General features: G+C 33.0%; 3 protein-coding genes across 4 annotated transcripts in view; 2 read left to right on the top strand and 1 right to left on the bottom strand.

Annotated features, from left to right (window-relative positions):
* LOC101895885 (troponin I) overlaps positions 1-26,183 on the top strand; it is a 281,696-nt gene that overhangs the window by 81,564 nt on the left and 173,949 nt on the right. The gene's annotated exons all lie outside the window — the stretch shown is intronic.
* The window catches only part of LOC101898302 (E3 ubiquitin-protein ligase highwire), a 127,044-nt gene that overhangs the window by 55,564 nt on the left and 45,297 nt on the right, over positions 1-26,183 (bottom strand). The window lies entirely within an intron of this gene.
* The window catches only part of LOC101895188 (uncharacterized), a 51,081-nt gene that overhangs the window by 11,972 nt on the left and 12,926 nt on the right, over positions 1-26,183 (top strand). The gene's annotated exons all lie outside the window — the stretch shown is intronic.

The following is a 26,183-nucleotide window of genomic DNA, read 5'->3' as shown; positions in this document are numbered from 1 at the left end:
AAGTTCTTGCACTTTATGGAATTTCAATGGATTTACCCCGAGCTCATTTTTCAATATTTGCCGAATGGAATATACGAATAACAGCAGTCTGTATTTGGTTGCAGTTTTTTCATCTCAACCTGTATTGTTCAACCAATTTGATATTTTTGTCCTCCGCAGCCGTAATATGCACGCTGTAACAACGATATTTGGGAAAATAATATCAAATACAGAGCAGAAATACCTTTCCCAAATTTTGTCAAGATCGGTTCAGAGTTGGATATAGTTCCCATATATGTCTTCGTCCGATTTGCTGTTTTTGGTGCACCAAACGTTTACTATTAGCCCAAATTGGATGGAATTTGGCACTTACGACCAAATTGAGCCTAGAAACAAGTGTGTCAAATTTGTTGAAAATCGGTTCAGATATAGCTATAGCTCCCATATATATCGTTCATCCGATTTGATGTTTTTGTCCTCCGCAGCCGTAATATGCACTCTGTAACAACGTTATTTGGGGAAATAATATCAAATACAGCATAGAAATGCCTTCCCCAAAATTTTTCGAGATCGGTTCAGATTTGGAGGACATAGCTCCCATATATCATCGTCCGATTTGCATTTTATTGTGCACCAAACGTGTAATATTGGCCCAAATAAATAAAACACAGAGTCTAATAATAATATAAAAACATGTTTAACTCTATTTGGCATTTTGAGTCAAAAAAAAAAATATATATATGCAAAGAAGGATTTAAAAAAATCTCCCTTTTCTTTCTTTTTTGTGCTTTTGTTCGAAATCCCATTCGAAAATCCATCAAATAGTTATCACTGCAAGATTTTCAATCCAAATATAGGTATATCTTACAAATCATGACTCATTTGTATTGAAATGGGAGCAAACACCACATATTTATGTTCCAACATGCTACTTACAACCAAATCAAATCTCCTACCCCTAGCAAAGTGTATTTTAATGTGAACTCAAAACGATCGCCAAACAGCAATTACAAAAAAAAATATACAAAAATGTCTCTCTCTCCGTCTAATTGAACGCACTCATAACACGATATTGTGTCTTGCCACCCCATTTTTACTCTATCCGCAATCCCCCATCGAATTATGGGCTGTACAAGTCTAACGCCTCTTCTTTTCTTTGGTTTTTGAGTAATTTACAATTTAAGATAAAAAAAATTGCAGAGATTTGTTGGGTCTGCTGGTGATGGTGGCGGTGTCGTTGCCTCTTAAGAGCATTACAAACCAACACACATTGTTTATGATCCATTTTTTCCCTCTACCCTCTCTCTTCCCCCTTCTTTCTGGTCCATATATAAATATTAATGAAATTAATTTGAAATTTTGTAAATATTGAAATAATGAATATAAATTGTTTGATTCCTTCCTCTTGAAATAACCCCCACTTCACATCCTCCTTCTCTTTAACATTTTGTATTAAAAATAAAAGAAATTTGTCTTTTCTTTATTTAAAAATTAAAAATGAGAATTAACACAACACAACTTCAATAAGGAAAGGAAATCTCATTTGAATTTACGGTTTTCTTTATTTTTATAAGAATTTTACACAGACACCACACACACTCTCACTCTCACACATTGCCATGAAAAAGTGTCGACGAGCGGATGCTGACATCAAAAAACAAAAATTAACAAAAGAAAAAAATGCCGAACACACTTCGCGTCTGTGTGTAAGACTGGGAGGCAGGCATTGAGGCGTTTGGAGACAACATAAATATAAAATATTTCCTCGCAATCAATATGGGGAATACACGAACGAATGCGATGAAGAAAGAGCATTGTCAAGTAGAGATGGTAGTGTGAGTACCCCACACTCTGGGCTTACTCATTTTTACTCTCCTTATCCATAAATCACTTAAGACAAGTAGAGTAATGAATGAGACAATTTAATGGGGGGGGAGTGAGCACCACACAAATTGTTTTTGTTTTCTTGCGGTAACAAAACAAATCAAGAGTAGTGCCCCCTACAAATTACCAAAGAGATGTATAAAAACCTTTCTATCTCTCTATAGCAAGGCTAGGCAAAGAGTATCCCTTGGGATATCTGTGTGTTCACCAACACAACTGCAAAAAAAATAAATTGTTTTGAATTTTCTGTCAAAATGGTTTTGGGAGAATATTTAGTTTTGTTCGAGCAGTCGTTGAGGAAGGTGCTGTCGGATATTTTTATGAATACACCGTAAGAAATATTGCAGCACAAATATATTTTACTACATATTCGGGACAAATATTTCCGAATTTGTAAAAATTATAAATTTTAAGATTTATCTTTTTTAATTGAATTCTATTTGACAAAATTTGCATACGAATTCACATGTTAGGAATAGAAATTTATTTCATATTGTTAGACAAATTTATTGTCCTTCCAAATTAATGTACATTTTCTTATCCCTTGATTTCTCTGAAATTAATTGTCTCAGAATTGTCTGATCAAAACATTAATTTTTAACAACGAAGTTGTTTTTAAAACGGAAATTTTTAAATTAAAAATTTAAAGATAACCAATTATTTCTCACTCTGTAAAGAGAGGCAAGAAAACACTTGCAATATTTTGTTATTTCAAAACACATACAATCACAAAAATTTTTTGAGGCTCTCTGCCTTGCCCTGCTCTATAGTTCTCTATATCCTCAAACAGTTGCAAACATATGTTTGCCATGGGTGATTGGGCTGCTAAATGATTGCCGTCGTCGCCACCTCCCTCCTCCCAACACCACCTTAAGCCTGCCTTAAGACAATCTTAATTTATATTCTTTCGATTGGGTAAGGTGTGTGCTTGTGTGTGAGCGGTTTCCGCATTTACGTTGGTCATACTCATCCACAGCCAGCGATCCAAGCAACCCATCTATCCATCCATGCATATTGTTTATGCTGCGTCTAGGTTACACTCTTGTCGCCATAATGAATTATCCATTTAATGAGCGGAGCTTTGACAATCAAAAGAAGAAAGAAAAAAAAAACTAGGCAAGCCGGGTGTGCTGTCTCATGTGTGTGTTTTTTTGTTGGATTTTTTTTGGAAAGCCTCAATTGAGAAACCCATTAATAGTCAAGGTTAACAAAACAACAAAAAACACCTTATTTGGTGTGTCCATTGTTTTTTTTTTTTTTGTTTTTGGTTTTGTGGGAGATGAATAGATATGATAAATAAGTGAGAGTAAACATTTTTAACTATGCCATTGGCAAACTTTTTCGATTTATAAACAATACAACACAGAATAGAGATTTCTTTGAATAATCAAATCATTTGGATATTCTTAGTTTTTTTTTAACTTATGTGAATATTCAATTAGGTTTGAATAATATGGAATTTCTCTAGGCTTTAACGATTAGAACTTTGTCTAATTGGGTGTTGTTGGATGTTAAAAGTGATTTTTTTTTTTTGGATGTTAAAAGTGATTTTTCTCTTTCGTACGAAAATAGAGAAGAAAACAAAAAGATAAATTTTGCGATCAAAGCTGGGAGAATGAGCAATGTGGGAGTGCAAGAAAATAAGAAATTAATTTTTATTTTGAATGAAAATCGTACCTACTTTTGCAAAATTGTGTGGTTTACTCATATTAATGATTGAGTTATGTGCACTACAGCGTTATATGAGCTTCATGGATATTCAAAATGTTGACCCTTTGTGGGGGAGGTACCAGAAGGGGTGGACCGATATATCCCATCCTTACAGTAGATCTTGTGCTAGTAGATGTGTGAAATTAGAAGGGAATGGGATGTTTATTTAAGATTTTATGATCGTTTTTGGTTATTCAAAACATTGACCCTTTGAGGGGGAGGTACCAGAAGAAATGTTCCGATCTCTACCGTCTTTATAACAGATCTTGTGTTGGTAGAAATATTGATATGTACCAAATCTGAATAGAATCGGATATTAATTTCGCGTTTTATGAGCTTCATGGGTATTTAAAATGTTGACCCTTTATGGGCGAGGTACCGGAAGGAGTGGACCGAATGTATCGGTATCATCTTTACACCAGACCTTGGGTTAATAAAAATGTTGTGATATGTATAATTTGAAGACAATTACATCTCATTTTATAATAGTTTAGGATTTGCAATGTTGGGTTAAAATCGGATTATCCTTTCTCTTTTTGTGCAGTAATTTTTTTTTTGAAACTTTTGACCTTTTGTAGTGTAGCTGCCAGAAGGAAAGGAACTTCTTGTCCTAAATTTGACAATAGTATTACAATGTACCAAGTTTGGACCTCCCTTCGAGAGTTATAGTGCGCACCAGCCAGACAGACGGAGATCAATTCCAAATGTCCTGAAACGGGTCTAAAAATATTATTTCGATGAAGCACGTTTTGGCCGTATCAAATGACATATACCTTCTGTTGCCATATCACTGAGGGAATAAAAATAAAGTTAAATTTTATATCCTATATTTTAATCTCAGATCTTCTCGTTTTTACCCGAGCGCTGAAGGAGTGCGAGATTAATACAAAATTTATTCTCTTTCTCTGAAAGAGTGCGAGTTTTATTGGTTTTTTTTTTGTGAGAGTTTTTACAGAGTCTACTCTTCAGTCTTTTGTTTGTGTGTCGCAGCGCTCCTGAGTCACTCCTGTTTGAAACATTAGAATGAGAATAAAAATGCTTGAAATAGAGTAAGAGTTTACTCTACGACTGACATCGAGTGAATAATCGTTTTGGGTTTCCTTCGTTTGCAGCTGTCGCTTGAGGAAATATACATACTTACAAATACAACAACGGTAGGACACATAACTAAAAGAGTGCCCAGCACGAGTAGAATCTTAGAATCGAAAGTGGACAAAGAGTATTCTCGATATTTCCTTTACTCTCTTGGGTACTTCTGCTTGAGTTCGTGTGAACATTTCAGAGGTATGATTTTAACAGACCTCTATTTTTGAGGAAATTTCTAAGAAATATTCAGAACTGAGTGTCTGTGTTTTTATGAAAATTTGAATTGGAAAATAAATTTAAAAATGTTAAACTTTACATATTAAAAAAGCAAATTTTGGACTAGGGTGAGGAAAATTATATTGGCATCCGGTAGAGATCCCAGCTAAATTTTAGGAGCCACCTGGGTTGAAAAAACCATTACATGGTTATCTAAACAAATAACCGTTTATAATTATTCATTGATAATAATTAAATAGCATATTTATCCATAATTATCTGAAAATCTCAGAAATTTCAAAAAATGCACATATTTCCCTAATTGTTAATTCTATTTTCTAAGGCGTGCCTTAGAACCGCTCTTCTTTATTCAGATCTGGTTTCTGTGTATTTTTTAGTTCGCAGTCTATTCATTACCAAATTTATTTTAATTCTTTTTCCAAACCCACTTCATCAGGTAGCCCAAATATGGCACATTTAATGGCTGGTGACTGACACATGTTGCCAGCGAGCCAATGTGAAAAAATATTGACTAACCGTTTGTTTGTGTTTCTTTGTTGTTGCTTCTTTTCGTCAATTGTTTTTAATTGAATTTTGTTAAAGTTTTCATAGAAAACATAAAACGGGCGGAGGCAAGGCGAGGAAGGAAATTCACATATCAATTGCCGATATGAATATAAATTTTGTATTGGGAATCGAAACTAGGCACAGTTCAAATAAATCCATAGCAAAAAAAAAAACAATAACAAACTATAATAAACAACAACAACAACAATTATGGATAAATAAAAATAATAATAGCTTAGTCGCTGTAAAAAAATCATGACTCACATTCTTTTGAATTCATTGCGACTCAAATAAGTTTTTTGAGACTTAAAAAAAATTGCGCATTTTTGTCAGGTTTTTTTCTTTGGTTGTTGTTGCCGCCTGTTTAACGCTTAATCAACTTTACGTCATATAATCTAATTGTTATTATTATTCATATTCGTATTAGTGTCAGTAAAATGTCAGCGCGATGCGGTGTGATTTGTGACAATGGCTGGCTGTTGAGGAACAAAAAAAAACAAACGCTCCCAAAATTATCGTCATTAGCGAACATCTGCTAAATTCTTAACGATTAGGTAATGAATGTTGGCAATTCAGGTTTCAAAACCTTACCTACTTTTTTTTTGAAAACAACCGTAAATATTTTTTAAAAATAAGCAAATGACCTAATTTGGTGGAGACGATTCTATGACGGCGATCATTAGCTATTTAATTTTTTAGTAAAGTTTTGAACTGGGGATTTAATAGTTTACACTTTTTATACCCTCAGCCATATGGCTACAGAGGGTATATATATATATCATTTGATAGATACGATCTAGCGATGTCCGTCCGTCCGTCTGTCTGTCTGCCTGGTGCACACCATAACTCTCAAAGGGAGTATCCGATTTGGTTCAAACTTGGTACATCGCAATATTATTCTCAAACTTGGATCGAGTTCAGAGATGGGCTATATCGGTCCACTTCTTCTTCCTTCTGGCACCTCCCCTACAAAGTGTCGAAATTTTCAAAATAAAAAAATATTTTACTGCACAGAAAGAGAAACGATTATCCGATCATGCTCCAACTTTGCAAATCCTAATATTTGCGTCAGTGCTAGGTCAGGCGCGAAAATGGACAATATCAACCCACTTCATCAAGTACCTCCCCCACAAAGGGTCAAAGTTTAAAATAATTATAACTATTGTAAAATGTGATGTAAGAATTCGATTGTCTTCAAAATTACACACACCACAACATTTTCTCATCCCAAGATCTGGCGTGAAGATGGGATATATAGCTCCACTCCTTCTGTTACCTCCCCCACAAAGGGTCAAAATTTTGAATAACCATGAAGCTCATAAAAGGCAAAATTAATATCCGATTCCATTTAGACTTGGTATATCTCTATATTTTTATCAATACAAGATCTGTTATAAAGACGGTAGAGATCGGAACATTTCTTCTGGTACCTCCCCCACAAAGGGTCAACATTTAGAAAAACCAAAACGATCATAAAATCGGAAATAAGCATCTGATTCTCTGATTAAAATCCATTAAAAATTCTGTTAAAATCTTAAAAATACCGAATGTAGCCGTGTATTAGGGTCTATACAACGACGTGGACCGGCCTGCACAGACAATTTTCTGGCATAGGCTGTAGTATCCATTAAGAACTTCAAATACAAAAATTGAAATAATTCCGGTAAATAATGTCGCTAAAATCGTCAAAATACCGAATATCAGGGGGTATCGTTATATGGGGGCTATACGAAGACCTGGACATGCACTTACAATTTTCTGCCATAGGCTGTAGTATTCATTACGAACTTCAAATACTAAATTTGATAGTTCCGGGAAAAAATGTCGCTAAAATCATCAAAATACAGAATATCGGGGGTACCGTTATGTGAGGGCTATACGAAGACGTGAACCTACATGGCCCAGGTGGCTCCTAAAAGTTAGCTGGGAACTCTTCCAGATTCATTCTAATTTTACTCACCTCAATCCAAAATTTGATTTTGTAATTTGTAAAATTTTAAACTTTTAAAATTTAGTTTCCAATTCAAATTTTCCTAAACACATATTTAAACGAATTTGACCCAGAATTTCCACTTGTAAATCAATATTTTGTTGTTATCTTTTGTTGTCCTAAAAGTTAAAAATTTTTGATATACACCTCTAATGGATCTTAACACCACGCCCACCCACACTCATTATCCATCATTATTCGTAGTAAAGGTGATGAAAGATATTTTGGAAACACAAGAACAACACACACAGACACAGACCCGAAAAAAACTCAATGACATATAAAAATATACAGTTTTTGGTGGCTCCATTAAACAAATGTCACAACATAAATATTGAAATAATCTTCAGAAATTTTTATTTTCAAATCTAAATAAGAAAATATTATAAAACATAAATCTTGTTGTAATATTGGAAAATTAGAACTAAAAAATAGAGCATTTTTGTGTTTAATGGAGAAAGGTTGTAATATTTAAATGGTTTCTAATATTGGTTTTATTGAATGTTGTGGCTAAAAGACTTTTGGTATATTTTATTCAAATTTGGAAATCCAAAATTAAAGTGTCATTAAAAGGCTCCACAAAAAAAAAACATCGAAATTGAAATATTATTGTTGTAAAAAAAATAATGTGATTTTTATTTGTATTGAAATGTTGGATTTTTTCAAAAAGGTAAAATTTAGAAGCTATTACAATTAGTTGAATTTTATTGATACTTCTAAGATCAAAAAAAAAATTAAATTTTATTTCGAAATTTAAATTCCCTTGAATGTTAAAATGTACATTCAGTATATCCTACACCTATTAAGTATATCTGGACATATTATAATAATTAAAAAAAATATAGACCAGTTTTGTCGATAGATGTATACCCTCAACCAACGTTCGTTCATTTAAAATATATTTTGAACTGCCCTATGATTTTTTAAACTGTTGACCCCTTTTTTGGTTGAGAAGTTTCGAAGAAGTGGGTCAATATTGTCCATTTCGTATCTGACCTAAGTCTGATATAAAAATTACATGTAAGAGATTTGGACTATATCTCCTACTTCCTCCTTTTTATACGGGATGTGTGATAATTTTTGGAAAATGTTGAAATGAGCTTGAGGTACAAGAAAGAGAGTTTTGCTTATTAAAAAAAATGTGTTGCCTTTATGGAGTAGGTACCACGATGAGTGTGCCGATATATCTCATCTTCACACCAGATCTTGTGTTAGTAGAAATATTGGGATGTGTCGACTTTGAAGAGGATCGGATGCCTATTTTGCAATTTATGAGTGTTTTGGCTATTAAAAATTTTGACCCTTTTGTGAGGTAGGTGCCAGAAGGAGCGGACCGACATACCTCATCTTCACACCAGATCTTGTATTGGTAGAAAAATAGGGATGTGTGAAGTTCGAAAAGAATCGGATGCTTATTTCGCATTTTATGAGCGACGTAATTATTCAAAACTTTGAACCCTTTGTGAGGGAGTTACCAGAAAAAGTGGGCCGATATATTCCATCTTCACACCAGATCATGTGTAAATGGAAATATTGGAATGTGCGAAAATTGAAGAGAATCGGATGCTTATTTCGCATTTTATGAGCGTTGAAATTATTCAAAACTTTGACCCCTTTGTGAGGGAGGTACCAGAAGGAGTGGGCCGATATATTCCGTCTTCACAACAGATCATGTTTTAATGGAAATATCGGAATGTGCGAAAATTTAAGAGAATCGGATTCTTATTTCGCATTTTATGAGCGTTGGAATTATTCAAAACTTTGACCACTTTGTGAGGGAGTTACCAGAACGAATAGTCCGATTTATCCCATCTTCACACCAAATCTTGTATTAGTTAAATTATTGGGATGTGTCGAATTTGAAGAGAATCGGATGCTTATTTCGGACTTTATGCTCGTTTTGGTTATTCAAAATTTTAGCCCCTTTGTGGGGGAGGTACCAAAAGGAGTGGGCCGATATATCCCATCTTCACACCATTTATTGTGTTAATAACAGTATTGGGATGTGTGAAGTTTGAAGAGAATCGGATGCTTATTTCACATTTTATGAGCATTTTGGTTATTCAAAAATGTGACCGCTTTGTGAGGGAGGTACCTAAGGGTGTGGGCCTATAAATCTCATCTTCATACCAGATCTTGTTTTGGTAGAAATATTTTGATGTGCAAAATTTGAAGACAATCGGACTGTTATTTCGCATTTTATAAGAGTTATAATTATTCAAAATTTTCACCCTTTGTGGGGGAGGTACCCGAAGGAGTGGTCCGACAGTGTCCATTTTCGTACCTGACCTAGCACTGAAGCAAATATTAGAATTTGCAAAGTTGTAGAAAAATCGAATTATCCTTTCTCTTTCTGTGCAGTAAATTATTTTCTTTGAGAGTTTCGACCTTTTGTGGGGGAGGTACCAGAAAAAGTGGACCGATATTGCCCATCTCCGAACTCGATCAAAGTTTAATAGCAATGTTACGATGTACCAAGTCTGGACGAAATCAGACACTCCCTTCGGAAGTTATCTTAAGCAACGCCCTTAGATGGGCTCCAAATGTCCTGAAACTGATTTTGGCCAAAGAGACCTCGATTCAAAAACCCTTATTCCGATGAGGCAGGTATGAAATTTTATAGAAACATGGCTGAGAATAATTAAGTATGAATGGAATTGCGAAATTAGTTTAAATAGGTAATTAAGGACCGAAAATGTATTTAAGCTTTTTTAATTCTCCATTTTCGTAATAATATTCTCTGAGTCTCGGACAAGGTTTTAGCTAGAGAACTTTACATTTAAAAAAAGTTGTATGCATAAAAAAATTCCCCAAGACGTATAAGACTTAAATAATTATTAATTGTGTTTCAAAAGTTCAAAGTTCTGCATTTTATGTACACTGTTCATAAAATCAAAAATATATTTTTTTCGTAAAAAGCATTTTTCTGATTTGATTGCTTTTTTCTGTTTGGAAAGTAAGCAAATGTAAGAGTTTATCTAATAATATATGAAAATAATGGGGGGAAGTATTGAAAATAAGAACCAAATTTTGTTATTTATGAAAATCGTACCTAAATTATGATTAGAGTTTTCAGATTTTATTTTAATTTGATTTTTTTTTCTGTTTTGGGAAGAAAACAAATGCAAGAGTTTACCTAACAATATATGAAATTTATAGGGGAAGTATTGAAAATAAGAAAAAAAATTGTAAATTATGAAAATCGTACTTAATTTACGATTAGAGAAATTTCCATTTTCTTTAAATGTAAAATAAAAATTCTACCACAAATTATAGAAAATAGTAAAGAAATCGAAAATAATCTCTATGAAATTTAAAATTGATTCTCCGAGAGCACATACATATATTTTCAACATTAATTCCTCTCTCAAGTCTAAACATATTTACACAACTGGCCATAGCGTGACTTAGCAGACAAATCGGCGAACATTAATTTTCCCAAAAACAACAGCAAAAATTACATTTGGTCTCTATGAATCTCACAGAGCCTCATAGCTCATTGGCTCATTTTTGTTGACAATAAGAATTTATGTTTTTTTTTTTCTCTAAGGGAACAACGGGAGAATCCTGCTGCATTTGCGAGGGAATTTTCCAAAAGAGAGACGTAGACACAATGGCCAGATATCATGTGTGTTGAAACACGTCTTCGGGCCATGCAAACGTGATGTTTGCCTAGGAAATTTCATAAAACACGCGTGACTTTCACAGGGACTAGGGAGAGAGGGGAGGGGATTGCTGGCTGATGTGTGTAAAACAACAACAGCAACAACAAATGACTCTAACTTCGTGTCTGAGTGTAAGATCACTTAGTTAAAGGTTATTGATCGGAACGTATGTTGATCACGTGTTGAAAAACTGTGGGAAAACAATAGGAAAACATGACGGAAAATAGAAGAAGAAGAACAACAACAACAACTTGTGCTCAACACATTTAATTAAATGCAACAACAACAAGAAAACAGACAGACATGAGGAGTCTACAAACAAATCCATGCTACCTTTTCCCACCATGGCCAAGCAACCAGCAACCAGGGAGCTAAGGTTACAGGTAGTGTTAAAAGCGATGTTTTTGTTGTTGTTGTTGTGGTTATTCTTCTCCTCATCACCATAAAAGAATCATTAAAAACCGAACTAAGTAACAGGAAAACCCAAGAGCTGCAATAAACTTCAAATCACTACCCACCTAAACACAAAAAAATGAGGAAACCTCCAACAAACCACCATTCCCTTTCCAATCGGAAACCCCAAAAACAAACACACAGCACACCGTTGTAATCTAAATAAAGCTGAGAAAAAACATCAATGAAATTTAAAAGCTCATTTAATTTTGGTATTTTTATGGAAATTTACACAAGAAATGACACCGAAATCCATAGAAAGGCAGATCAGAGCCACACGGCGGCCAGGTAGGCAGGCATTTGTTTAGGGTGAGGGGGGGAAAGTATTCTTTTTCTTTTCCCAGATCAAGAGGCAATTTCCCCCCTATTTTGGGCCATTCAAATTCATGGCTCTTTTTTTCGAATTCTAATCTTCCCAGCCGTAATCTGAAAAGAAATGACTGAAAAGAAACTTCTTTGGCATCCCAGCAAATGGAGACAATAAATTTGTCCATTCTCCGTTCCAAACAAAAGACGAGAAAATAATAATAAAATGAAAAGAGAATGAATGAAAAATAAGCAACAAGAATATCTATCTACCACAACAACAAAAGCAGCATTTAAATACAACAAAGTAAAAGTCCATGATGGCATTAGTAAAAGTGCCAGCAGAATGGCGGGCCAAAGAATTTCCAAAAAAAGACCCAGAAAAACCAAACTCTATAATGAAGTGAAACAATATTTGTTGTTAAATTTAGAATCGCCCAACATGTCTTGCCTTGTATTTTGATCGTCACTATGCCTGTCGGCTAGACGAGAATGGCACGCGCTTGCCATTCCGGCATTTATGCAGTTTAGCGATGGTACAGTTTAGTTTGAGCAAAGAGCACGATAACTCTCGAAGGGAGTAAATGATTTGAACCAAACTTGGTACATCCTAATATTATTGTCAAACTTAGATCGAGCTCGGAGATGAACAATATCGGCCCAATCCTTCTGGTACTCCCATCTAAAAAATGTCAAGATTTTCAGAGAAAATAATTTTGCTGCATAGAATGAGAAAGGATAATCCGATTTTGCTCCAATTTTGCAAAACCTAATATCTGCATCAGCGCTAGGTCAGGTGTAAATATGGATACTATCGGTACACTCCATCAAGTACCTCCCCCACAAAGTGTCAAAATTTTGAATAATTATAACTCTTATTATATGCGACATAAGTGTCCGATTATCTTCAAATTACACACATCACAATATTTTTATTAACCCAAGGTCTGGTGTGAAGATGGAATTTATCGGTCCACTTCTTCTAGTACCTCGCCCCACAAAGGGTCAAAATTTTGAATATTTTTGAAGCTCATAAATCACGAAGTTAACATCCGATCCCATTCCGACTTGGTACATCTCAATATTTGTATACACACAAGATCTGTTATAAAGATGGTAGAGATCGGACCATTCCTTCTAGTACCTCCCCCACAAAGGGGTCAAAAATTGGAATAAGCAAAACGCTCATAAAATGCGAAATAACCATCCGATGCCCCTCAAATTTCACACATCCAAATATTTCTACCAATACAAGATCTGGTGAGAAGATGGATTATATCGGTCCACTGCTTCTGGTACCTCCCTCACAAAGGGGTCGAAATTTAGAATAACCAAAACGCTCATAAAACACAAAATACGCCTCCGATTCTTTTCAAACTTCACACATCGCAATGTTTCTATTAATACAAGATCTGGTGTGAAGATGGAATATATCGGACCACTCGTTTTGGTACCTCCCCCATAAAGGGGTCAAAATTTTGAATAACCTAAAGGCTCATAAAATGCGAACTAAGGATCAGATTATCTTCAAACTTCACACATTCCAATATCGCTATCAACACAAGACCTGGTGTGAAGATGGGATATATCGGCCCACTGCTTCTGGTACCTCCCTCACAGAGGGGTCTAAATTTGGAATAAACAAAACGCCCATAAAATGCTAAATAATCATCCAATTCTCCTCAAATTTTGCACATCCCAATATTTTTACTAACACAAAATCTGGTGTAAAGATGGAATATATCGGATCACTCCTTCGGGTACCTCCCTCACAAAGAGACCAAAATTTTGAATAACCTAAAGGCTCATAAAATGCGAAATAAGCATCAGATTCTTTTCAAACTTCACACATTCCAATATCGCTATCAACACAAGACCTGGTGTGAAGATGGGATATATCGGCCCACTCCTTCTGGTACCTTCCCCACAAAGGGGTCAAAATTCGGAATAACCAAAACGCTCATAAAATTCGATAAAAGCATCCGATTGTCCTCAAATTTTGCACATCCTAATATTTTTACTAACACAAGATCTGGTGTGAAGATGGAATATATCGGATCACTCCTTCGGGTACCTCCCCCACAAAGGGGTCGCAATTTTGAATAACCAAAATACCCTTAAAATGCGAAATAAAATTCAGATTCTCCTCAAATTTTGCACAACTTAATATTTTTACTAACACAAGATCTGGTATGAAGATGGAATATATCGGATCATTCCTACTGGTACCTCCCCCACAAAGGGGTCAAAATTTTAAAATACCAAAATGCCCATAAAATGCAAAATACGCCTGCGATTCTCTTTAAACTTCACACATTACAATATTTTTACTAACACAAGATCTGGAATGAAGATGGAATCACTCCTTCTGGTACCTCCCCCACAAAAGGGTCAAAATTTGGAATAACAAAAATGCCCATAAAATGCGAAATCTGTGCCCGATTCTCTTCAAAATTCGCACATCCCAATATTTCTATTAACACAAGAATTGGTGTAAAGATTTTCCAAAAATTATCGGAAGGAAGTACGAGATATAGTTCAAATCTGACATGTTGAAATATTTATATCAGACTTTGGTCAGTTACGAAATGTAAAATATTGGCCCTTTCCTTCGGAACATTGCCCATAAAGGGTCAGCAGTTTAAATAATTGGCAGAGAACAAAACCGACAGAGACTTTTTAACTTGTTGAATATTCGATTAGCCATTAGGTTTAACCCACAAAATGCCCAAAATTCTAAAACATAATTATTTTTTTTTTTAGAATTTTGATAAGGCGTTATCCAGGTCCCCCCGTTTAACCCCCCAAAAATGTCCAAATGCCTGAAACATAATTAATTTTTTTCTTTTATAATTTTGTTAAGGCGTTTCCCAGAATTCCATTTACATTTCAATGATATTGTCGTCCAAAACGGTTCTAATTAATTATTCCCAAAAGTGAAGGCATTTCTATGATTACAACATGAGCTTTTTTAATATTCTATAAAGTTTACAGCAGTCATACACCTTGCCCCCACTGTCGTGGCGCAGGGGTTGGGGAAAGAAAACAAAACCTGAAAATTTGGTAGAATAATATTATCGCTAAACATAAACTCTGTAGAACTCAAAACAAATGTAAAATGAAACAAAAAAACAGAGAAAAAAATGTTTTCGTTTCGAAATAGACACGTCTAATCCCCTGCCTAACCGCTTGGTAAATATTGCCCTTATTCCACCATATTTTTATGAAATAATAAAAATTACTTTTATCCAAACTTTTGTAAAGAAAAAAAATTGAAGAAAATATTTTCCATTCAACATTTTCATCAAATTGGAATCTAAACCCAAGATGCCACAATTTTGCTTCTTAGTGTAGCCATCGAGGTGAAAAGAGGTGCCAATAATCAAGAAGATTTTTTCGAAAACCAGCTTTGAAGCTTTTGACAGCAGTTGCCCAGGTTCCAGCCATATGTAGAGCTCCGGCAGGGTTAAACTTCCAGGAATTGAATCTTGGAACGGTGCTTATTACGTTTTTCATTTAATGCCAGTTTAAATTATTTTTATAAAACAAAAATTCGTCAAATGATGGGTATTTCTTTTTTGTTCTCAAAACTGACTCCCACGCCTATTTGTCACAAACACTGGTCTTGACACTGATTAGAATTAAAAAAAAATCACTTTTATCTCCAGCTGATAAGTCAATGGTCGCTAGCTGAATAGCTGCTTATCAGCTTGAATAGCCGTTTAAAGTGATTCAATAGTACAATTTTTTTTTTGTCAAAATTAAGGAGTGGCTCATCAGTTGATCATCTGGTCAAAAATTGCTCATCGAAATGCATAGCTAGTGGCGGATGACTCATATGAAAGGTTCAAAGTATATTTTTGTTCTATTTATATATTTGTTAAATGGCGGTTTAAAAGATAGGCCAATATTGTAAATTTCGTATCGGACATTAATGAAATTTGAAGAGAAACGGATGCTTAATTTGAATTTTATGGTCTTTTGGGTTATTCAAAACGTTGACCCTTTGTGAGGGAGGTACCAGAAGAAATGGTCCGATCCCTCCCATCTTCTTATAACATATCTTGGTTTGATGGAAATATTGAGATGTACCTAGTCTGAATGGAATCAGATGTTAATTTCGCGTTTTAAGAGTTTTATGGATATTCAAAAAATTTAGTCTTTTTTAAGGGAGGTACAAGAAGCAATGGTCCGATCTCTATCATCTTTCAAACAGGTCTTGTGTTGATAGAAATATTGAAATGTGCCAAGTCTGAATGGAATCGAATGTTAATTTCGCATTTCAAGATTCAAAATGTTGACCCTTTGTGACGGAGGTACCAGAGGGAATGGTCCGATATATCCCATCTTCATAGCAGATCTTATGTTAGTAGAAATACTGGGATGTGTGAAGTATGAAGAGAATCGGATGCTTATTTCGGACTTTATGCCCGTTTTGGTTATTCAAAATTTTGACACTTTGTGAGGGAGGTACCAGTAGGAATTGTCCGATCCCTACCATCTTTATAAGAGATCTTGTGTTGATGGAAATATCAAGATGTGCCTAGTCTGAACGGGATCGATTGTTAACTTCGCGTTTCATGAGCTGCATGGATATTCAAAATGAATTGATGCTTTGTGAGGGAGGTACCAGAAGGAGTGGACCGATATATACCATCTTCACACTAGATCTTGGGTTTGTTAAAATATTGTGATGTGGGTAATTCGAAGACAATTCGACTTTTATATCACATTTTATAAGGATTATAATTATTCCAAATGTTGACCCTTTCTGGGGCAGGTACTTGATGGGGTGGAGCGACATTGTCCATGTTCGCCCTTGACCTAGCACTGATGTAAATATTAGGATTTGCAAAGTTGGAGATAAATTGGGTTATCCTTTCCTTGGGTTTCCTTTCGGAAACGGACTAGGTCCAAAGAGACGTAGCGTCTAAAACCGTTATGAAGATAAGGCACGTTTTGGCCGTATCAAATGATATATACCCTCTCTAGTCATATGGCTGAGGGTATAAAAAAGGATGCCTTTTAAATATGGATCATAAGATAAGACCCTGAGGTCCTCAAAGGATATGGGACAGGACTTACAACAGAACTTGTATTAATAAGATGCAATCTGAGAGTTTTTCAAAATATCCAGATACAGATTAAGTCATTTTACTTTCAGCATGTATCCATAAATTGAAGGTATTTTTTCAAATGGAAAGACAAATTCAAACCATTCTCAATTTTATGGCCTCAGGGTATAAAAATGGATCCTTGATTGAAAACTCCTTTCTTTATCTTGTCATTGTCAGAAATTTCCTCAAAAAAAAAAAATATCCGCTTCAGCTTGTCTGCATAAAGTATCACTGCTTCAAAGATTATCTAAGAAGACTTCCTGCTTCGGTTCTTCTACAAAATACTCTCTTTTCCTATGATGACTACCAGTTACCTTAGAAAATTCCAAATATCGTCCCATTGTAAGTCGATTTTTGGAATTAAAAATTTTAAAAGTCGAATTCGACTTATGTATTTCGACTTAATTTGTAGCAATACACAAATACGAAGTTAATTCAATTTCGATTTTGAGATCATCGACATCTTATTTTTTTTATAGCCCAAAGATATGCAACGATTTACGTGCTTTTATTTTTGATTCTCTGTTCTTTCGATAATATCCAAAAGAAAAACGATTAAGTCGAAATTCGAAATTCGAATTTTAGCCGATCGAAAAGTCAACTGTTTTTGTTGAAGACACAAATATTGAAAATCGTAAAAGTGGACCAATAACGTATCCCCAGAACACAGCAAATGAGTAAAATTTATCTCCTCTCCCGAAAAAATTTTCAAATTATTTGTTCCTCTCTCTCCAAGTTTGGCATTGTAAAAGATGTCTCAATTACCTCCAATGATCTCCTCAAAAAAAAAAAATCAATAAATTAAGCATTCCTAATTTATTGTCCATTTTAAGAAAAATTATCATTTCAAAATAAAACGAATTCGTTTTTTTCCAAATCTGAAATAGAAACCCTTAAAAAAATAAATTACCCAGAATTAGTGCTAGAAAAACACCCACAACTTTTTGGAGATTTTTTTTTTTGTTTTTGTCGGGAATTTCTAAATTGAAGCAATAATTTAAACATAATTATGTATGTGAGTGCCTTGTCTGATGTGTGGAACGTGCATTTCTTACCAAAAACAAAAACCAAAAAAAAACTTAAAGACAAGGAAATCAGTTTCTCGATCAGGGGAACCAGCCAGATCTGATCTGGCGAACATTATCTTCATCATCATTGCCATGGTTTTTCGTTTGCCGGCCAATGAAATCTGTGTGTTTTTGTTTTTCTCAGTTTTCTTTTCTTATTCGTATTCCTCCTCTAATGCACATTCTTATTGGAAACACCAACAGCAACAACAACAAAATTACTTTAGACGAACCCATGGTTTCCGGTTCGTTTTAATTTTTGCTAAAAATAATTTCATGTGTGTGCGTGTTTTTTTTTTCGGCATCATTGCTAAGTGGATCAAAATTTGTTGTTGTTGTTATTATATTTGGGATTTCCTTCCCATTTTGGGGAAATAAAACCGTAAAGGAACCCAAAAACAAAAGCTCAAAATGAGATGACTTCATACATCACCGTTTGACAGTTCAAATGATCTTTTCACTTAAAATATGGACGTGCTGCCTGCTGTCGGCCTGCCTGCCTGCATGGCGTGCCAGTGATTATGCCTCACAGAGCCGTAGCCCCAGCACCAATCACATTTCAATGAGTGGCAACAACCACCTCCATCTGTTTCACTAGTTTACAAACTCTCACAGAAGCTGATCAATTCAATTAGTTTTTATTTTGTCATGTCTGTTCTACGATTTCTTATGCTTTCCAACCGAGCAACAATGCAATGCCATGCCAGCTGGGAGGTGTAGAACGATGAATGAAACGAAAAACTTTAATAAGAAAATTACAAAATGTCATCCCTGGGGTCAGAGTCAATCAATGGCTAGGCAGGCCGGAAAACAGAAACGAGAGGCAATAACGCATAAATAGAGGTCATAATATGACAATTTTTTTAGCCCACGCAATTTGTTGCTTTTCTTGTTAATTGATTGCAAACATTTTTCAATAACAACAACAGATGGATATCGGAAGAAGATTATCTAATTGGATTTTGTGAAATTGGAAAAAATCCATGCTAAAAGTCATACTGAAAAAATGATCCGAAAAAATTATAAAATAACCCCTATTAATGCAGAGTCTGAGAATTAGTCTGAATCTGTGGAAAATTTGCCTGGAAGAATCCTAAAATGAAATCCTTGCTATTCTTCAACTGTTGTAAACAACGCCACCTTCATGTTGACCTGTAAATTATTAAGATCTCGGCGAATATTGTACCTAAAATCAAATCAAATACCGAATATAGGGAGGTTCTGTTATATGGGGGCTATACGAAGACGTGGGCCTGCATACGCAATTTTCTGTCATAGAATATAGTACCCCCGTTACGAAATTTTATACAATTCCCTAAAATCATCAAAATATATCCGAATATCCGAAATATAGGGGATATATACAGGGTGGGATTGAAAAACTGCAACCAAGTTCAGACTACTGTCATTTTTAAGACACTCCTCCGACAGCTATTAAAATTATTCCAGTGACAGCTCATTATATTGTTTACAAGCGTACAAAAGCATTTTCGTGAGAGTTTTCCAGAAAAAAAAAAAGTTATTCGTGATGGAAACCAAGCGTGATAGTGTGATTTCTTTATATTTGGCTGGAAAAACACAAGTGGCTATCGTCGTTAGCGCACTCCAGCATTTAAATGTGAATAAATCTTTTGTGTCTCGTACCATTGCTCGTTGACGTGGTACTGATACTGGTAGCGTAGCCCGACATCAAGGAAATGGATGGAAGAAAACAGCAACATCAGCAGAAATGGTTCGAAAAGTAAAGAAGCGACTTGATCGAAGCGAAACCCTCGTCGCAGTGGCCGAAAAAAGGCTCGTGAGCTGAACATATCACAATATTCCATTCGGCAAATAATGAAAAATGAGCTCGGGGTAAAGCCATTGAAATTTCAAAAAGTTCAAGAACTTACACCGCAGCAGAAAAAAAGACTCAAAACAGCTAAAGAGTTGCTTCGCTTGGCCGAAAGTGGTCAACTACCGAATTTGGTTATCTCCGATGAGAAGATATTCATTGTCCAGCAGTTTGTAAACAAACAAAATGATCGTGTTTACTTGCCAAAGGGGTCAGCTGAAAATGTGCACCTTCGGTTGGCCACCAGAACTCAAGCGCCGGCCATGGAGATGGTGTGGGCCGCCATAACAGCCGATGGTCGCTCTCCGCTCGTATTAATCGACCGTGGCATCGGAATAAATGCCGAATATTGTCGCGAAAATATTCTGTAGGGTGTATTAAAGCCTTGGGCACCCAAACATATTGGCCTCAGACCTTGGACATTCCAACAGGACTCAGCACCTTGGGCACTCAGCACGCGCCACCCCAGAATGGTTACAAAATGAGGTTCCTCGCTTCATTTCCAGTGCACAATGGCCACCAAAATCTCCGGATACAAATGCGTTGAACTAATGTGTCTGGAGTATTTTTGGCACTGAAAAATACTAAAGTGTCGATCACCTCTAGCAAGCGATCCGCCGGGAATGGGCCAAAATACCGCTGAGCAACATTCGGGCAGCGTGTGACGGTATCATTGGCCGTTTGTAGGCCATAATTCGTGCCAAAGGTAACCAATTCGAACAATTCTAAACTTATTCTAAAATTTGATGCTATTTCCGACATTTTTTGCTTTCTCCCGATATGCAAACGTTCGAAATTAAGTTGGATTTGTGAAAATTCCCCCCAAAAGCGGACAAGAATTCCAGCGGTCTGGTCTTGGTCTTGCTGAAATTTATATACCCCATATTTTTTGGTCATACTTTACTCTTCCTCCACATTTATTGACAATAAAGTTAATGACATTTGTGTCAACATACTTCCAGTATCAGAACTCCCACGCCAATATCCCGGCGGTCTATAGAGAATAGTTTTGGGAAAACAAAGGAAGACATTTACAATAGAATGGCAAGGCAATTGGCCATTGTTCAATGAATTTCAATGGGAAATCAACGTCAAAACTGTTTTTTTTTTTTTTCAATAAAAATTACGCTGCGGATTTTTTGTTGCTGTTGTTGTTGTCGTCATCGTCATTTGCAAAAAGCTAGTACAACAGCTCACTGAAATATTTTAAAATGCAAAACGCTTAGACTTTTTTCTTGGAAATCTCGTCTACATATTTCCCTCTCCGTCTTTCCTCTCCCTCTCTCTCTCTCTCTATCTCTCTTTCTATGTGTTGCATAAAGAGGAAATTGTTTTGTGTGGCAGGGAATTTTTTTTGATAGCTCCATTGTGGCTGGGTAGGTAAAGGTATTTGATGACTAGATGTAAGACCTTGTGAAGGTCTACATTTTAAAGGAGTGGTTGAAGAAAATTCCTTGGCCAAGAGAAGATCTCAATGAGCGGACTATTAGAGAGTCTTCTATTAACAGATCCCTTGATACACGGTAGTTTATTGTTGCTAGATGGCGCTGATAGTATGAATAATTTGATGTCACCATATCACGACATAGCATTAATTTATACTCTAACAGAGCTCATGTGTTTATGGAATTTTTTGCTGATTTTATCGAAAAAAGTATGTCTTAAATTGTATTGAAGCAATAATTAAAAAAGCAAGTAAAAAGCTGTAAGTTCGGCCGGGCCGAACTTTGAATACCCTCCACCATTTGGTACAAATTTAAAAAAAATATATCCCCCATATAACGGTACCTCCCGATATTCGATTTTTTAGTTCCACTGCCAACAAGGCACTTTCTAAATTATATTCATTTTTTCTTTTGAACAAAGTATAAATTCCAAATTGTATGAAAAAACCTTAGAAAAACAACATTTAAAACATAAATATATTGTTTTTTATTTATTTTGTAATTCAAAGCATTTCCGTGACACCAAAAAAAAAAACTTTTTGGGTTGTGGCCAAGAAATGTATTTTTTATGGCAGAAACTGTCAAGGCGTTTTAGATTTTTTTCTTTTGAATCATCCACATTTGCCTTATACGAATAAATGTCTAATTCTTAAAGATTAAGGAAAAATGCGATAAATTTATATCAAAAAGGGTGATAAAATGGAAAAAGAGGAAAAAGAAGAACCAAATAAAACAAAAGCATGGCCCGAAAAAATATTAAATATTTTGGGAGCTAATTTTTTGTTGTTTTATTCGGATAATGAAAAGGGCATTAAAATAGATGTCTTCTACACGGACAAATCTTGTAAGGCATTATTAACAAAAAAAAAAGACGATTTAAAAAAATAATTTTTTTCTAAAGCTGTAATATTCAGCAGATATTGAATATAGAACTAAAATCCTAAAGCAAGTCACTAGGGGTAGTTTTAGTCCTTTTTTCAAAAAAAATTCGTAGAATACTCCCTTGAAACCGGATCGTAACAAATCAAAATATTCTACAAAATTATTTGTCATACAATTCTACCATAGGTTCTTGAAGACGTCAAAAGCTTTAAAGAAACATTTCATGGTTATAGCCGTACTTTGTGTGAGTTTAGGCAAAAATCTCCTGCAAACCATCATTTTAGAAGAATAACGTCAGAGACAAAAATATTCTTCATCAAATTTCACTATAAGTCACCAAAGAAAAGAGATCTCTATTTCCATTGGATATTAAAAAAATATTTGCATCAAAATTCCCAAAAAATACGCGAAAATATATCCTAATTTTTTGACTAGTTTTTCTTCAGCCTCTTTTCAAGTTTACGCTTGAAAGTATCATAAAATTTAATTTAAAGCAGAAGGTGGCAAAAGATGAAATATTCTACATAAAATTTCAACATAAATCGCAGAATAGATTATATACCTAGGTGTAATAGTTTCTATGAAAATTTACATTCGATATTTTTCACTACAAGTGAAAATTATTTGCTTGTTTTTTTGCTGTGAATTTAACACGTTTCATATCTGGTCGAAATCTCCTTTTATACTTCATTTTTTAGGCGAAATGTCAAAGGAAGAAATATTCTGGATCAAATTTCATAGGAGTCCTTGAACAAAAGAAATGCATAGATTCAATTTTTAATATAAAAAAATCATTGATTTTTTGTTAATTTTTGAAAAAATTATAGCATTTGTTTCCCAATTTGCTGCAGATTTTCTCTTAATTTTTACTGAACAATAGCGAGTACGAGTTGTGAAAAAATCCATATGGAGTAGATAGTACTCCCAAAAATCCCCAAGAAAGTTTCGGTTTCTTCGGCCAAACTTTGTTTAGCCCTTAACATATACAGCAGGATACCTACAGTTTGAGATATATTTCGCAACATTTAGGATAGAGCTTTTAAATTTGATAGGGATTTTTGGATTACATCCAAAATCATTGTTACAGAAAATAGGTCGTGTTGGTCCACTTTTTGGTATAGCCCTCATGTAAGAATAATTCCGATTTCAAGAAGTTTATTATTATTATTATTATTATTATTATTATATTATTATTATTATATTATTATTATTATATTATTATTATTATTATTATTATTATTATTATTATTATTATTATTATTATTATTATTATTATTATATTATTATTATTATTATATTATTATTATTATTATATTATTATTATATTATTATTATTATTATATTATTATATATTATTATTATTATTATTATTATTATTATTATTATTATTATTATTATTTATTATATTATATTATTATTATTATTATTATTATTATTATTATTATTATTATTATTATTATTATTATATTATTATTATTATTATTATATTATTATTATATTATTATTATTATTATTATTATTATATTATTATTATTATTATTATTATTATTATTATTATTATTATTATTATTATTATTATTATTATTATTATTATTATTATTATTATTATTATTATTATATTATTATTATTATTATTATTATTATTATTATTATTATTATTATTATTATTATTATTATTATTATTATTATTATTATTATTATTATTATTATTATTATTATTATTATATTATTATTATTATTATTATTATTATTATTATTATTATTATTATATTATTATTATTATTATTATTATTATTATTATTATTATTATTATTATTATTATTATTATTATATTATTATTATTATTATTATTATTATTATTATATTATTATTATTATTATTATTATTATTATTATTATTATTATTATTATTATTATTATTATTATTATATTATTATTATTATTATTATTATTATTATATTATTATTATTATTATTATTATTATTATTATTATTATTATTATTATTATTATTATTATTATATATTATTATTATTATTATTATTATTATTATTATTATTATTATTATTATTATTATTATTATTATTATTATTATTATTATTATTATTATTATTATTATTATTATTATTATTATTATTATTATTATTATTATTATTATTATTATTATTATTATTATTATATTATTCTATTATTATTATTATTATTATTATTATTATTATTATTATTATTATTATTATTATATTATTATTATTATTATTATTATTATTATTATATTATTATTATTATTATTATTATTATTATTATTATTATTATTATTATTATTATTATTATATTATTATTATTATATTATATTATTATTATATTATTATTATTATTATTATTATTATTATTATTATTATTATTATTATTATTATTATTATTATTATTATATTATTCTTATTATTATTATTATTATTATATTATTATTATTATTATTATTATTATTATTATTATTATTATTTATTATTGATTATATTATTATTATTATTATTATTATTATTATTATATTATTATTATTATTATTATTATTATTATTATTATTATTATTATTATATTATTATTATTATTATTATCATTATTATTATTATTATTATTATTATTATTATTATATTATTATTATTATTATATTATTATTATTATTACTCTTGTTATTATACCTCAGCCATATGTCTAGAGAGGGTATAAATCATTTGTTACGGCCAAAACGTGACTAGTCGAAATAACGATTTTATACCCTAGGTCTCTTTGGACTAAATCCGTTTCAGAACATTTGGAGTCGATCTATCCATGTCCGTCTGTTTGTCTGTCTGTCTGGCTGGCTGGGGCACACGATAACTCTCCAAGGGAGTATTCGATTTGATCCAAAGTTGGTATATTGTAATATTATTGTCAAACTTAGATCGAGTTCGGAGATGGGCAATATCGGTTCACTCCTTCTGGCACCACACCCTCAAATTTCCGAAAAATATTTTTCAGCACAGAGAGAGAAAGAATAATCCGATTTTGCTCCAACTTTGCAAATCCTAATATTTGCATCAGTTCCAGGTCAGGGGCGAAAATGGACAATATCGGTTCACTCCATCAAGTACATCACCCCAAGCGGTCAAAATTTGATCAAATTATAACTCTTATAAAATGTAATGGAAGAGTTCGATAGTCTTCAAATTACACACATCACAATATTTTTATTTTTATTACGGGATATATCCGTCCACTTCTTCTCCTTCCTCCTCCACAAAGAGTAAAAATTTGGAATATTCATGAAGCTGTGAAACACGAAATGAATATCCGATTCCATTCAGACTTGGTACATCTCAATATTTATATCAACAAAAGATTTGTTATAAAGATGGTTGATATCGGCTGATTCCTTATGGTACCGCCCCCACAAAGGGTCCAAATTTTGAATAACCCAAAACGGGCATAAAATCCTAAATAAGCATCCGGCCCTCTTCATATCGCACACATCTCATTATTTCTACTAACACAAGATATGCTGCGAAGATGAGATATATCGGTCCACTCCTTCTGGTACCTCCCCCACAAAGGTTCAAAATTTTGAATATCCATGAAGAGCATAAAACGCGAAATTAACATCCGATTCCATTCAAACTTGGTACCTCTCAATATTTCCATTAACACAAGATCTGTTATAAATATGGTAGAGATCGGACAATTCCTTGTGGTACCTTCCCCACAAAGGTTCAACATTTTGAATAACTAAAACGAGCATAAAATCCTAAATAAGCATCCGGTTCTCTTCATATTGCGCACATCTCATTATTTCAACTAACACTAGATCTGTTGTGAAGATGAGATATATCGGTCCACTCCTTCTGGTACCTCCCCCACAAAGGTTAACAATTTTGAGTATCCATGAAGAGCATAAAACGCGAAATAAACGTTCGATTCCATTCAGACTTGGCAAATCTCAATATTTCCATTA

The sequence above is a fragment of the Musca domestica genome, unplaced genomic scaffold, assembly GCF_030504385.1.
Source record: "Musca domestica strain aabys unplaced genomic scaffold, Musca_domestica.polishedcontigs.V.1.1 2, whole genome shotgun sequence".
Taxonomy (NCBI): Eukaryota; Metazoa; Arthropoda; class Insecta; order Diptera; family Muscidae; genus Musca; species Musca domestica.
The sequence above is the reverse complement of the archived record's forward strand: the minus strand, read 5'-3'. Positions and strand labels throughout refer to the sequence as shown.